Source organism: Lingula anatina, chromosome 7 (assembly GCF_051362555.1).
Source record: "Lingula anatina isolate TDL-2025a chromosome 7, LinAna3.0, whole genome shotgun sequence".
In the NCBI taxonomy this organism is placed as follows: domain Eukaryota; kingdom Metazoa; phylum Brachiopoda; class Lingulata; order Lingulida; family Lingulidae; genus Lingula; species Lingula anatina.
The window spans coordinates 10,342,736-10,356,751 of NC_141773.1; the positions used below are offsets into that span (position 1 = coordinate 10,342,736).

A 14,016-nucleotide genomic window follows, 5' to 3' on the forward strand; every position below is an offset into this window, starting at 1 on the left:
ATAATCAAATCAAAATCAGAAGGAAATAGACCTGCATGACAAAAGGCAACATTTTACTGCTTTCGTGATAAACATACCGCATCCTCATATGATACTCTGCTGCAGTATAAAATCGACGAAATAAGTTTTTCCTTGCTCCTTGTGTAGAGAAGGTGAAAATGTAGAGCCTCTCACGTTGATCGTGTTATCAAGATCCATTGATGACAGATTAAAACGCCAACCCTCACGGGTAAAAACTCTAAGTCTCTTAAAGAAGCGACTCTTTTACCAATACAAAAATCGCAAACAAAATATAACGAAATAACTATAAAGGAACCAAAAACGTAAGCTGCTTGTAGAAGGTAAAAAGGAAGCCCAGATGGGCAGAGATGAAATGTGAACAAGGAACATGTGCCCCTTTAATTTCTTTGTAAACTTGACGAAATTGGACAAAAAATGAAGATATCTATTCCCGATTACCCCCCCCCCCACACACACACACAAACAGCACACTTACAAACACTCTCTTTCAGGAAAAGCGTGAATCCACAGGTATATGCAGAAAAACTTATTCTGCACGGCATGCTGTACGTTGCACTGTCGCGTGTTGGCTTTAAAATCTGCGTTACCACTTCAGCCACCCGCAATGTTGTGTACAAGGAAGTATTGTAAATGTAAAACCCAAGGTTCTGTTTTTTAAGACACTGTAAAAACCAATGCATTTTTCTTATACATGAACTATCTCAGAGCCCTACGCGTCCGTATTTCGTCTTCTCTAACACAATCCCGCGCATGTGATTGTTTAGGACTTCTGCATTCGACCAATGAAATCTGATTGCTGAGCCTGACGATTTGATATCAAATATAATGGTTGATAAGCAGGGGCGGATCCAGGATTATTTGAAGGGGGAGTCCAGTTTTTTAAAGAGTGCCAGGCCTCGAATGCTAAGCCGACCCTTGCCCTTTGGGTGTGAGGTTCGGTGTTTTGGAGGGCAAACAGTACCATAGTAACTATGATTCAGCTTTTCAAAATTCTAATATCATCAAGGGAATATTAGTGTGATTTTTTTCCAGAAACCGAAGGGGGGGGGGACCCCTGACACCCTCCCTAAATCCGCCACTGATAAGATGCAATTGTTTTGCCATTTTGTAACAGCAAACCCAAACCACCATCCCTGTAGGAATTTGGGGTCCCATGGATTAGTTGGAGCATTGGAGTTAGTATAAAATGGGACGAATCTCACCTGCAGTAAGCAATGCTGAACGGACTACGGTTTTCAGTGGACAACCATGCCTGTCACGCCGGCTAGAGATCCATTGTACTGCATCAAATATAACTATTTTACATCGAAGCTTGCGTGCGGAAAGCGGGTGACCTGTGCATTATTATGGAAATCAGGTGAGCATTTTGTGAGAGGTGTTCAGATAGGCCAAGTGTCAGTAGAAGATGGAGAAGACAGATTTTTCATGGTACGTTGATACAATTTCCACATAAGACAAAGAATTTAGCACGGAAAATGACAGCAAACTGCCGTATAAGTGTTGTATAGATGATATAAGATTATGTTACGCATTTTGTGTTGTTGTGTTCGTGCATTTTCCTACCTTCACCCGGTGTGCTCTCCCTGCGCGGAGAGCGCGCAATTACGGTAAGTACTGCGCACACCAGGTGGAAGGCCCAACTTCCCTGCCTGATCCCGGTGAGTACAACTCAACCACAGCTACCGTGCAGACGTGTACGGTACAGACGACAAAAAATAATCAGAATTGAGACACAATACACAGTGATCTACAATCTCACTCCGTAAGTAGAACCAGTGAATACTTTATTGGCGACAAGGATGAGATTGTTGATTTTCTCTAGCTGTAAGATCAAGAGAACATATTTGAATTTTTTCACGAATTTTTCTTGTTTCTTTTTGACTATTCGTGGGTTTACAAACATGTTGATAGTCCACCATATGTGTTATTGCGTCGCTGATGCTTGCTGGATGCTTTAAACTAGTATAACGCCCAGCATCCTGATCAATACAGTCTTGACAAAATTTTGATATTGTTTCTTTTGTCCTAAAAGACTCCGATTTATCAGGATAAGCATCTCTGACCAATAACAAAACGCGGCAAAGCCATTGGTTTAACGTTTCGTTTTGCGATTGAACGGCAGTAAGAAATGCCAGGCGAGCCGAATCGGGATGTTTTTTAATCCCGAACACTAAGTCCATTTCTTTCATTATAGATGTGTACGACACATTTTTATTTGCTCTGAGATGGCTATTATACAGGGCCAAAGCCTCGCCTTCAAGACACCACAGAAGGTAGTCCAGACACTCGTCTTCTGACCACTCTTTTATCTGGCGATAACTTTCATATCTTTTTCTGAAAGACTCCCAGTCGTCACTGTTTCCGTCAAACGATAATTGTTTAGGTAAATCACTGGGGTCTACTCTGTCCTTTTTACTTTTTGGACCTACTTTTTCTGGTTTGGGTAGCCGAAAGTATTCTTTTTCAATGTTATCCCTTTCATAAATTAGTGGTTCGTCACAGAAAACGGGAGGCGAGATTCTAGGGCGCGTATAATGTTTTCCTATTGAACTAGACCGGTATTCATGATTTTGTTGAACTGTATCGGCAAAATTTTGCTCAACATGTCGTTGCCGCCTTCCGGGTTTAGGAACATGAAACTGATACAGATCACAATTCACATCACCCTTATGGACAGACGGAGCAAAGTGCCGACTACTGTCCTTACCATTCGGAAAGGAAGTAACAGTATCAGGGTTCATGACGCGGCCTGGAGACTTTGCATGCACAGAAGATGTTACTTTTTTATCTTTGTTATTGGCACGCAGTCTCTCAATAGGCAGAGCAAAAATGTCGTGTTCAGAGGCTAAAGTGGCTGGCTGCGATGTGAAAGATTTTGGGTCAATAGCTGAGTGAAAATGTGATTTTGAACAAGATTTTAATTTAGAATATGTTGATGGTGAAAAATTAGCAGCGTTTTTTATATTTTTACTGCGAGAAATTTGTTCTTTGTGTTGAATTTTCTCACCCAGTTTGAGAATTTTTTCAAATTCCGCCCTATATCTCTCAGCAGCCGCCCTTCCTTCATGTTGAATGTAGGAAGTCACTTTAGAAGTTGTTTTATGACTTTTTTCAGTGGATAATACGCTAGGGTCTAGGTCACCCATCTTGACTTCAGATCCTATTTCACTTCGGTGAGTACTTTCAAAACAGAGATTTTTGCTTACATTTGATCCAATATTTGATCCACAAATCTCAAAAACGTTGGATCTGGTCAGCGGGATCCCATGTTCTCTAGCATATATCCTTTCTGCACGCTTAGGACCTATACCTGGCAGTGTAACGAGCTCATCGGAAGTCTCACGATCGATTGGCAACCTTGATGCACTCGCCATTGTACATTTGTAAGCGAGAATTAAATTGATTCAAAATAATTTCACCTATCAAAGCACAATACACTACCAAGCTTATAGCGAAATTCACTATAAATAGAATCCAAAAACGTACAGTTAATTCAAATTTGGGGAAGGAAGACTTCGGCACACAACGCAATAAGTTGAATTTAGACAGAAATTCTGTTCAGAAACCTATCTAAAATACAAAAGAATAATCAACAAAAACACTGAAGTCAATATTTTATTCTTTCAAATAAACTAAAGAAACAAAGAAACTAAAATATTACGTGTGCACCTCAGTCTTGGGGAAAATTCAGCTTTGATAACAACACACAGGGGAATGAGACCAACGTCTCCTTTATATCACAATTCACACACGTAAGCACTGAAAATACAGTAGATACGCAACAAATACCAGTGTCTCCTGAAGCGGTAACCTTTATGATCCAAAACTGAAACTACAATTTTGACCGCCGCTCCACCCAATTATTCAAAAGGATGTTAGACAAAGGAATTTCCCGCGTAATCTACTTTCAGCTAGATCGCAGCGAAAACTAAGCTTTAGGCCCGCAAAATTAGAAGTTACGAATGCCTTGTCGCCAATAAAGTAAAAATAACACAGATAAAACAGCACCAGTAAGTGTAGCGAAAAGAAAAGGACAGTGGTATCCCCAAAATCGGAACATGATTCCATGCGAAATCAATAAACAGACTGAAAGGTAGTCATGGAAAGAAATAAAGAGTAAAATGGGGTTACTGATTCAGAGAATGGTGCTGTCCGAAAATTCCGATCAATAAAGAAAACTTCATGCGATAAAGTCATGTGGTAGCTACAGTAGCAAATGATATTTTGGAAATCTCTAAATTGGATTGATATTAGCTTAGGGGGGTGGATTGTAAAGTTGAAAAAAAAAAAAAAAAATCTGTGCCTGCATTATCAGTTACAAAGCTGATGAGACAACATGTACCGATGTACCGGTGGGAACACCTGAAATTATTCGTAAAATCAGCTGTCCCTAAAACCGGTATCGAATCTTAAAATACGCTTGTGGGATAAAACATACTAGTGGAGGTTTTCATTCACCCTCCTATAACTGGTAACATCCCTAGAACAAGTGTACACCCGAACCAAGACCTAACTTGTGGGATTAAATTCTGCAGGGGTTTCAAGTGTTAATTCCCCTAATTTCGAGAATATCCCTAGAACAAGTAACCGATTGAAAAGGACTAAATGTCACAGACTCTGAAGGTGGGTGGAAGCACTAAGGGCCCTTCAAGTGCCCCATTCACTGGAAGACGTTTGTAAAACTAAAAATTAACACAAAACTACCGGTAGTATAACATCTTTCAAGACTCCAAACATCGGGAGTCCAAATTTAAATAAAAATGCTGGTGACGTTCACATCGGGCTAGACTCTTCGGGTTGCGTGTCTCTAGTAAAACAGGTTATCCCTGGACATCTGGAAGTGATGTTTAAAGTATCTAAAGGGAATAGTGTAGAATCAAATTTAGAAGGGGTGTTTTCTAAATTGAAATATGTTTTTACTAGAGACAATTTTGATCTTGGTCGGTCTTAAGTCACTCAACGTGGAAATGAAGCCGAGAATGCCGAATCCCTTAAATCGCGTATGCGGTGGATGCTTGCGTGTGTCATGCAGAAAACATAGGGGGCATTGTTAACGGAATGTTAACAACCGGATTCATGCAAGGCTGACAAGAGTCTCAGTTTGTGTGGACATTAGCACCAGTGTTAAATAAGAAAACGTGACGTCACGGTGAAAAATTTTCAATGGGGAAAATAAAAAAATATTGCTAGCAATATCCTTAAAGAATTAGACTATCACTTTGTGATGTAGTTTATTTTTGTGTTTAAGAAAAATGGCTACAGTCTATTAAGATCAATTAATGGACTATAACTGTTATGTAGCTTATTTCTGTGTTAACACATGACTACAGTCCATATGACTGTCACTCTGTGATGTAGTTTATTTTGTGTTAATAAATCGCTACAGTCTATTGTGATCAATGGACTATAACTGTTATGTAGCTTTATTTTGTGTTAACACGTGACTACAGTCTAATTTGATGAAATTTTTGAAATACCGGGATCTTATTTTTGCATTCCATTTTTCTTTTCATTTATTTATAAGAATTTTTGGAACGGACTATCACTTTATTTTTAGTGATGTGACTGGCTGGTGAATGAACAGCTCATCACAGTCTGTTCTGCTGTTTATTTATTTTTTGTATTTTTCTTCGGCGGACTATCACCTCGGTGATGTTGTTAGCACTAACAGCTAATGACAGTCTGTACGAATATTTCAACTGGAATCCACTTTATTTCATTTATCCAAAGGAATTTTAAGTTTGTACATGGACAAACATGTATTTATAATTAGCTCCTTTCAAATAAAAGTGGGGGGAATGTTGTGTTCGTGCATTTTCCTACCTTCACCCGGTGTGCTCTCCCTGCGCGGAGAGCGCGCAATTACGGTAAGTACTGCGCACACCAGGTGGAAGGCCCAACTTCCCTGCCTGATCCCGGTGAGTACAACTCAACCACAGCTACCGTGCAGACGTGTACGGTACAGACGACAAAAAATAATCAGAATTGAGACACAATACACAGTGATCTACAATCTCACTCCGTAAGTAGAACCAGTGAATACTTTAGTGTTGACAACGTTCGCCCAAATGGTGCATTTAGCACAATATAGTCCATATGGCCGTGGAGACTTCATAGTCATGTCAAAAACACTCTCTATTAGAAGTCCAAAATCATCTTAAAATTTGAATAATTTTTATTCTGTAATTTTAGTTAGGAAATGCATTTGACAAAGAGGCGGGAAGGGTCTTATTTTGGCTGTCTGGAGGTCTGAAAATGTTCTCCGTTTTCAATAATGTAAAACTACTGGACACCGATTTCTTGGCGAGGACATTGACTTGTTTTTCAAAGTACGAAAAATGTCCTGTTTATTTATCAAACTTTAAACATGCACCTTTAGCAGTAAGAAGTTGAAATATTGTGTCACATTCCTGGAAATGGCGGAACCAAGCTAGTGGGTGGTTGAAACGAAATGAGACAAACCCAGCTATTTTTCATCAATATGCCATACAAATAGCAGTAAATGTATCCTCGTCTTATGTTCTTATTGTGCTCACCCCCTTCTTTTAGAAAACCCTTGTTTGGCCTAAATGCCTAAATAGTTTTTTTAGATTCTGTAAATTTTATGCAAATTGGGCCCACACGTTTTCATTCACTGGCTGTTGTATCCGTGATTATCTTCTTAATCCGACATCCTGGTCTTGTCACATTGCATCTTACGTATGAATCTAAAGAAGTTTGTTGAGTTTAAATAGTGTGCACAGGGAAGAAGTTGTAGTTCTACAACTTCTTGGCACGGGGTATAAAGAATAGGAATCACACCGTTGCAAAGTGTGTGATTGCTGAAAACGTGATGCTTCATTTGATATGTTTCAAAGTTGAATGGTGTTTTGTTAATGTAATGGCATGCGTACCAAATGACATACTGTTTTTTTGTGAGTGTGATTTTCTTCTTTTAATTTCAGTGACTCCTACCTGCTGCTTTACCGGGCGATTGGATGCGTCCTCCATCAAAGATTTCTGATTCGTGTTCAGCAGCGCCCGAACCCATGCCAAGTTTATTTTGCCTGCCAGAGTTTGTGTTTTAGTTAATTTGAAGGGTTAAATTTTTATATGAACTGTAATGTTTGCGTAGGATTCCAATGCAATGCATAAAATGTGCATCAACTTAACGGTAGCACGCAGCGATCATTTTCTTTAATAAACTTATGATCAGAAAAGAAAAAAGAAAGAAATGGACTAAATCTATACTAAGCACCAACCTTACATGTTGTTGGTTGTATGTTATACACTTGCTTTTAGGTCGTAGTACAGTACTCTGCCCGACAGCATGGCGCTTTGCGTAGTTTATTCAAACATCTGTGTCGGGAGGAGGTATCCATCAATTCTCGAACTGGAGTTATGGCAAAGATAATTCCAATGCATTGTGTTTTGCCTAAGTGCTGGATGAAAAGAAAAATGATAGTTATGAAGTTATCACTGAGCCATGTTCCGGTAAAGTATTGTCCTAACACCACTGATTTTTATTTGATGGGCAATAATTTTCTGTGGGTAAATTGGGTAAATCTTCAGTTAGGCACTTGGCTGATTATTGATTTTTATGATAAGTAAAACTCTGGGGAGCAAAATATCTCAACTTCATTACGTAAAATGCTTTGACATAAAACTTTTAGGAGATAATCAAATACTTCCAGTTTAAAAAAAGAGCTTCCAGGTTTTTAATCAAGAGGATTTTTCGTGTGAGCAGCGATTTCCAAATGCATAAAATTTCCAACACGTTTTAGTTAGCGATAGTGGGCCTTTTTTGTTTTGTTTTTTTTTTTGTATTTTGGCGTGATTTATATTTCGGAATACGATGTTGTAAAACAAAAATGTCTTTATTATAAAGCAAAATCATACTTTTCAGTTTTCATATTCAAATGTTTTGTTTGTATATGTTTGGACATAAATAAACCTATATATGTAACTTTGTTACAATATTTGCAAAATCTTAATTTTATTACTCGCCGCGAACCCTTATCACCCTTACGATTCTCTTGTCCCTGAAGAAAATCCATCTGTTTTTATCTCTGTGCAACTACCTCAGCTTTCCTTCTAGAGTTCGTGCGCCCCTCTTGTAGTAATATAATGGATTATTTTTGCAAAAAGAAAGTTGCTGGGACCCAGGAGCGCCAGCATTCGAACCCGGGACCTGCTGACTCGGAGGCAAGCGCGCTACCTACTCCTCTAAGTGTTCCCACCCACCCACCTTAGGTAGACCTTCATCTTATAGTAACCAAAGGGAAAATTATTTTAAAAAATGCCATGCGTGAAAAGTATTCAGTGATATCTAAGTACCCAAATTGAACTCTAATCCAATGGGTACCACCGAGTCAATGAAAATGCTACATTTTGCAACTTTGGAAAATCCTTTATTCAAAGCAAAACAAAGTCTGTTAATGAATGCAATGAAATTCCATTTATTTTAAAGTATCTGCATGTAAATGCACAGTTTTGAAAAATGCCTTAAGGTTTAAATATTCAAATATAACAACAAAGAAAATGTTATTGATACCTGCATTAGAACTCTCTCAACAGTGTGACAATTTCAATCTTTTTCTTTATTTGATTTGCAGAATAAACCTTTAAACCAAACTACTAGCATTTTCAATGTCTAGCATACTACATAATCAAACGAATAACAAATGATAAATAAGGATGCGGAACTTAAAAAGTCACAAATTCTGTTACATAAAACGATATTGTACAAAAGTATTTGCCACTTGTACGGCTATCAGATCTGGATAATTGTGACAGATCAATGAATAAGTCCAGGCCTGTAGCCAGCATTTTCAAAAAGGGGGTTCTTTTTCTGAAAAAGTGGACCCTTTACCATGAAACCTCCTTGTACCTAGATACAATTTTACCCAGAGGGCACCTGTTCCCGGCAAAAAAAGGGGCGGTTCTTTCGAACCCCCCGAATCCCCACTGGCTACGGACCTGAAGTTGTACTGGATACATTCATTATCTATACCAAAAATCCCGTAACCTTCATAACATAACTTGCTCTCACACACGAGTAAATAAACATCATTACTGCACGAAGCAGTCGAAAGAATGAATTCAATTTCAATTCAGTTAATTAAACCTTTGAGCCCTACGGCTCATCAGAATATAAAACAGTGACAATATAAAGTTATATCTAATCAACTGCCATTACTACAAGCAACTACTACTGATACAAACAATAATAATAATGATAATAATAATTCATCGGACTGACATTAATCTTAGTTCCGATGCACATTTCAGATATTTTTCTAAGTTGTTTAATTGTGATACATTGTTAAGTGATAGTAATTTAATTAATTTAAAGACGCTTGGCTTTGTATAATAAAATTTCTTAATATATTTCTGCCTAATCGTGTTGTAGTGAGGGCATTTAAGGATAAAGTGAAATTCATCCTCTACATCATTTAAATTGCATAACTTACAGATTCTTAATTTCTTATTTGTGTCTGTGTATCGGCCAGTCTCTACAGCTAGATTATGTGATGAAAGCCTAAATTTTGCGATAAATTCCTTATTTTTCTGTGAAATTGGCTTATTCAAGTAAAATTGCACTGTGAAATTATCAACAAGGTGTTGATACAGAAGCCCTTTACTCGCTGTGAATATTTCTCCTGTCAGTACTTGTCTAAAATGATCCTTCAATCTTTGTTCTATCAAGAACAGTATACAAACATCCGACGTTTTCATAAAAAGTGAATGTTGCTGGTGAGAGAAATTTCAAAGAACAGCAGATTCTTAGAAAATAGGACAACTCAAATGAATGACCCCTTCAACTTAACGCAGTTTTGTCCAAGATATCATTGTCACTAATGCCAGTTATACCAGTGTTTTAATATAAGAAGTTTCACATTGTACATTCTATGAACCTGTACTCAAGAAAATGGATGTTATTGATCTACACAATTAGACTAACCTTAATAATTAAGATTAGATCCACAACTGTGGTGAGCAAATCAAGATAAATGCTAAAAAAAATTCTTTTTTTCGTTTTATGCACGTCAATACAGATTCTATTCACACCTGTCAAAGCAGCTTTTCAACCTCAGGAAATATTTGCTGATGGAGATTGAAATTTGCCAGCTCTATTTACACGTCAATTCTAAAACTAAACAATCGGTCATTATCTTGAAATGACATTGAACACAAACAAAACACTTTTTTCTTATTTCATATTAAAGCATTTAAAGTAAAAAAAAAACGTTTCAGGCACGAAAAACAACAATCAAAATGTGGAAAAATACCCAAACAAAGTTTCCAAGCATAGCATAACTAGAACTCAGCTCAAATATTTAAACTTATTGAAATGTAACAACTTTTAATTTTTGGAATTAAATTACTACTACTTGTTTTATATTATTACTACTAATATAGGCCCTATTACGTTCTTTAGGGGTACAGAGCCAGGGCTTGACAAAAACTCATATTACTACATAAGCGTACATGTTTTGGATAAAAGATAAATATTCATTGTTCATGGACGTCATTACATTTATACTAATGGCATTTTACCGATGACGTCATAATTACAACTTGGGTAAAGATTTCAAAATCACTTTCAAAAGTCTCTCCTATACCTCAGCTCAAGTATTTTTAAATACGTACTGAAATATAACAACACTACGAAATTAAACTATTATACCTATAATCCGTTCTTTAATTTAGAAATGGAAATATAATACTCAACTACTGGGCACTAAATATCAACAATGTTACATGTTAATAACTATGGATTCAAGCTGCCCAATCCACAACATTTCCCCATTCTTGACATTTCCACACGTAAACATTTTACTGCCACTACTATCTCTACCATCAAAATAGTAAACATGAGATGCAAATGCATTTGTCATTTCCGTGGGCTGTGAAGAGCTGAAGGAAATATGGAGGAAGCAAAAAGGGGGAAATTGGGGCATTACAAAAACCATTTTGAGCATTTCGATATGAAATACGAATCACAAATAAGTTGTCGTCAAATACCTAACATTAATATCTTACAACGTTGTACTAAATCGGTTGAAAGTACCATATTCGTATACTTAGTATCTTGACCGTCTCGCATCCACCTCCTGGTCACTCTGAACTGATGGAGAAGTGACATCTCTTTCTAGAGTGCGAGTTCAATTAGATTCACGGGGGAGGAGGCAGAATGTGTTGGACGCATTTTAGTTCAATACTCATAATTATCCTATAGTTCAACCTTTATTTACAATTTACAGCAATAAAAATTCATAGGACGTATATGTGCTACATACTGGTATACTAGTATTTCAAAACACACCACTGATACAGTAAATCTCATATCCTAATCCACCCCTAGATGAAACAATATTATGAAGATCACTGGCTGTGTGAACAGTTTTAAGTATGCTTGACATGTACTTCCAGGGTTTGATCAAAGTTTGGTCACTTGGAGAAAAATACCATTAATCCCAGGGAATTTCGTGAAGTATTAATTTTTTGCCAGAAAATCTTACAATGCACATCTTTACATAAATAATTCAACACGCTTTAGAACAAAATTGCATAAAGACACAATAATATGTACTATGCCGGATTACTATTGTTTCACTTTGCGCCATTTACATGTATTTTAAGTTACACCAGGTCTGCCAGTGATATTGACAGGGCTACGTACGCTTTTAACGAATTTTTGCTCAAATTTCGCTCTGAATTATATTCATTCAGGGGGGGGGGGGGGGGGGGGGGGGGGGGGGGGAGGGGGACAGCTGCCCCCCCCCCCCTCGGATTTGAGGTGCAAAAAAAAAAAAATAAATAAATAATAATCGCAAAGGTAAAAAAAAATGCAAAGTTGGTATCAATTCTGTGAGAAAATGCACTCATGGCCACTAGACAATCATTCAACAATCTGTTTACAAAGGAGTACTGTTTTTAGCCAACTCACTTCATGCTCACTCTCCCTTAGGGAGCTATCCCCCAGGCCAATTGGCGTGTTGTGTTGAAAAAATGACTGTACTTATGGCAAAATGAACCCACAATTTCTGACTTCTGATTGAGCAATAAATAACAGTTAAAATGCACCAGAATGCAGTATTATACTTACAGTTTTTTTAAAAAATTTTCCACACCGTGGAAGGGGGACACCCCCTCCCACACCTTACCCCCTAGGGGGCTTCGCCCCCTCGTGTCCACTTACTGCCCCCCCCCCCCCCTGGCATTTTGCTCAGGCTACGGCCCTGTCATTAGTAAAATCAATAAGTTAGAATTCCACAAATTGGTGCAACTTTTTTACTCTGCCGTCTTTAGACTTACGACTGCGACTGTATGTTTGAAATGACAGCAGTTTAAGTAACCTGTCGGTACTGTTTTATTGGCAGCTACGTAAACAAACGTCAATCTCTACAAACATCCACATGATAGATAATATAACTATAGCTGTCGAAGAGAAAGTAGGCCGAAGAGAGCCACGGTCCTCAGAAGTATAAATCTGAGCAGATGAATGAAAAAGGTCTGTTTTCACATAGTTTAAAATATGTATCATATCACTAGCTGGTGAAGCATACTATTTCGGTCTCTATGATTTTAATTATTTTATTTTTAAAAAATTAAAAATTTTGTTTTAATCACAGGAGTGTTTGGAAAAAAACTGTCAGCTTAAGCATCGTTCATGGGGGGGGGGGGGGGGGGGGGAGAAGCGTACTTCTGAGAGCTGTTAATTAAAAAAATTAAACCAAGTTTTCAGCTCACCTAATTTACACCTGAATTAATACACGCATTTGCACCCCCACCTTTAATAATTACATATTTCTTTTTAGTTAATTAGTTAATCGTGTCACTATAATATATCAGCCTTATCGCATAATTATTTTTTAAATTCCATTACAAAACATTCCGGTGACTCCCTTCGCCACATAAGTTTTCATGTAATTATTAAACAGAGCAAAAAATGTCCTTATCTCTGTAGTATTATAAAGTAGATCAACAACGCCAGATTAGGAATGGGATGGGAGACTTGAAACTCATTATCCATAATTAAAGAATTTGTACTTCTTTTTCTAATTATAAACGACCAAGGTGGTCACATTTTGAAACCTGTCATGTCTCAACATGGTTGTGCTTGTTGAAGCTACTCTTAAAAAGGTTTACTCTAGAAAAAAAGGAGGCAAATCACATACAGCATTATATGCTCTCCTTAAGAAAACAGAAGGAAAAATATAAATAATGTTTATGTCCGTACATATAGAAAATAGAAAAAAAGAAAATTTAGATAAGAATTAACAGTCACAAATGAAAATTATGCTAATAAGCAAATAAATTGATGAGTAAAAAAGAATTTATCAATAGAAAGATTTACATACTCAAAGAATAAAAAATATTGAAATTAAAAAATAATAAAAACTGGTTCAGTTCTAAATATCAAAAATAGGAAAAAGTTAAGGATTGAAGGGCGTTGACGAGCCTGTATCCGCTGCACAACGACAACAGTAAATAAATAAATAAATAAATAAATAAATAAATAAATACTTTTCAAACTAGGGCTTCGACACAGTCCAGACTGACATACTGAAAATGTACAGATACAAGTAAATAAATAATGTAATAGAATAAAGACAAAAATAAATGATAAACAATGATTGCAATAAAATTCTTAAAAGAATGCCCCCCCCCCCCCAAGCTTACAACGTTGGACAGGGAATTGTTAAAAAACCACAAAGACGACAACGTCATTTGACCTTACACACTGAGGGTAGTAAGTCAGTGTGACGTGCCGGACAAACGGGGTCACGGTGTGCCGTCATCAGCCGAGCGAATCCTTCCGTATTTCAGTCTTGCCTCGGGTATAGACTAACATGCAATTTGTTTGCGTTAAGACATCCTTTAAGTGAGATGTTCTTTTACCTGGCTCATTGTTATCAATATGGCGAAGGCAATGTCGACAATGTCCTCCCAGCACCCCTAACACCTCTTGTCTTTCAACCCGTCCTCACCTCACCGGCCCCTGTCATT

General features: G+C 37.3%; 1 long non-coding RNA gene across 1 annotated transcript; it reads left to right on the forward strand.

Annotated features, from left to right (window-relative positions):
* The first annotated feature begins 652 nt into the window (after nt 1-652).
* On the forward strand, nt 653-7,964 carry LOC106160929 (uncharacterized). The gene is made up of 2 exons (XR_015335356.1): nt 653-1,378; nt 6,966-7,964. It is a non-coding gene; the product is annotated as an uncharacterized LOC106160929 (long non-coding RNA).
* Nucleotides 7,965-14,016: the final 6,052 nt, after the last annotated feature.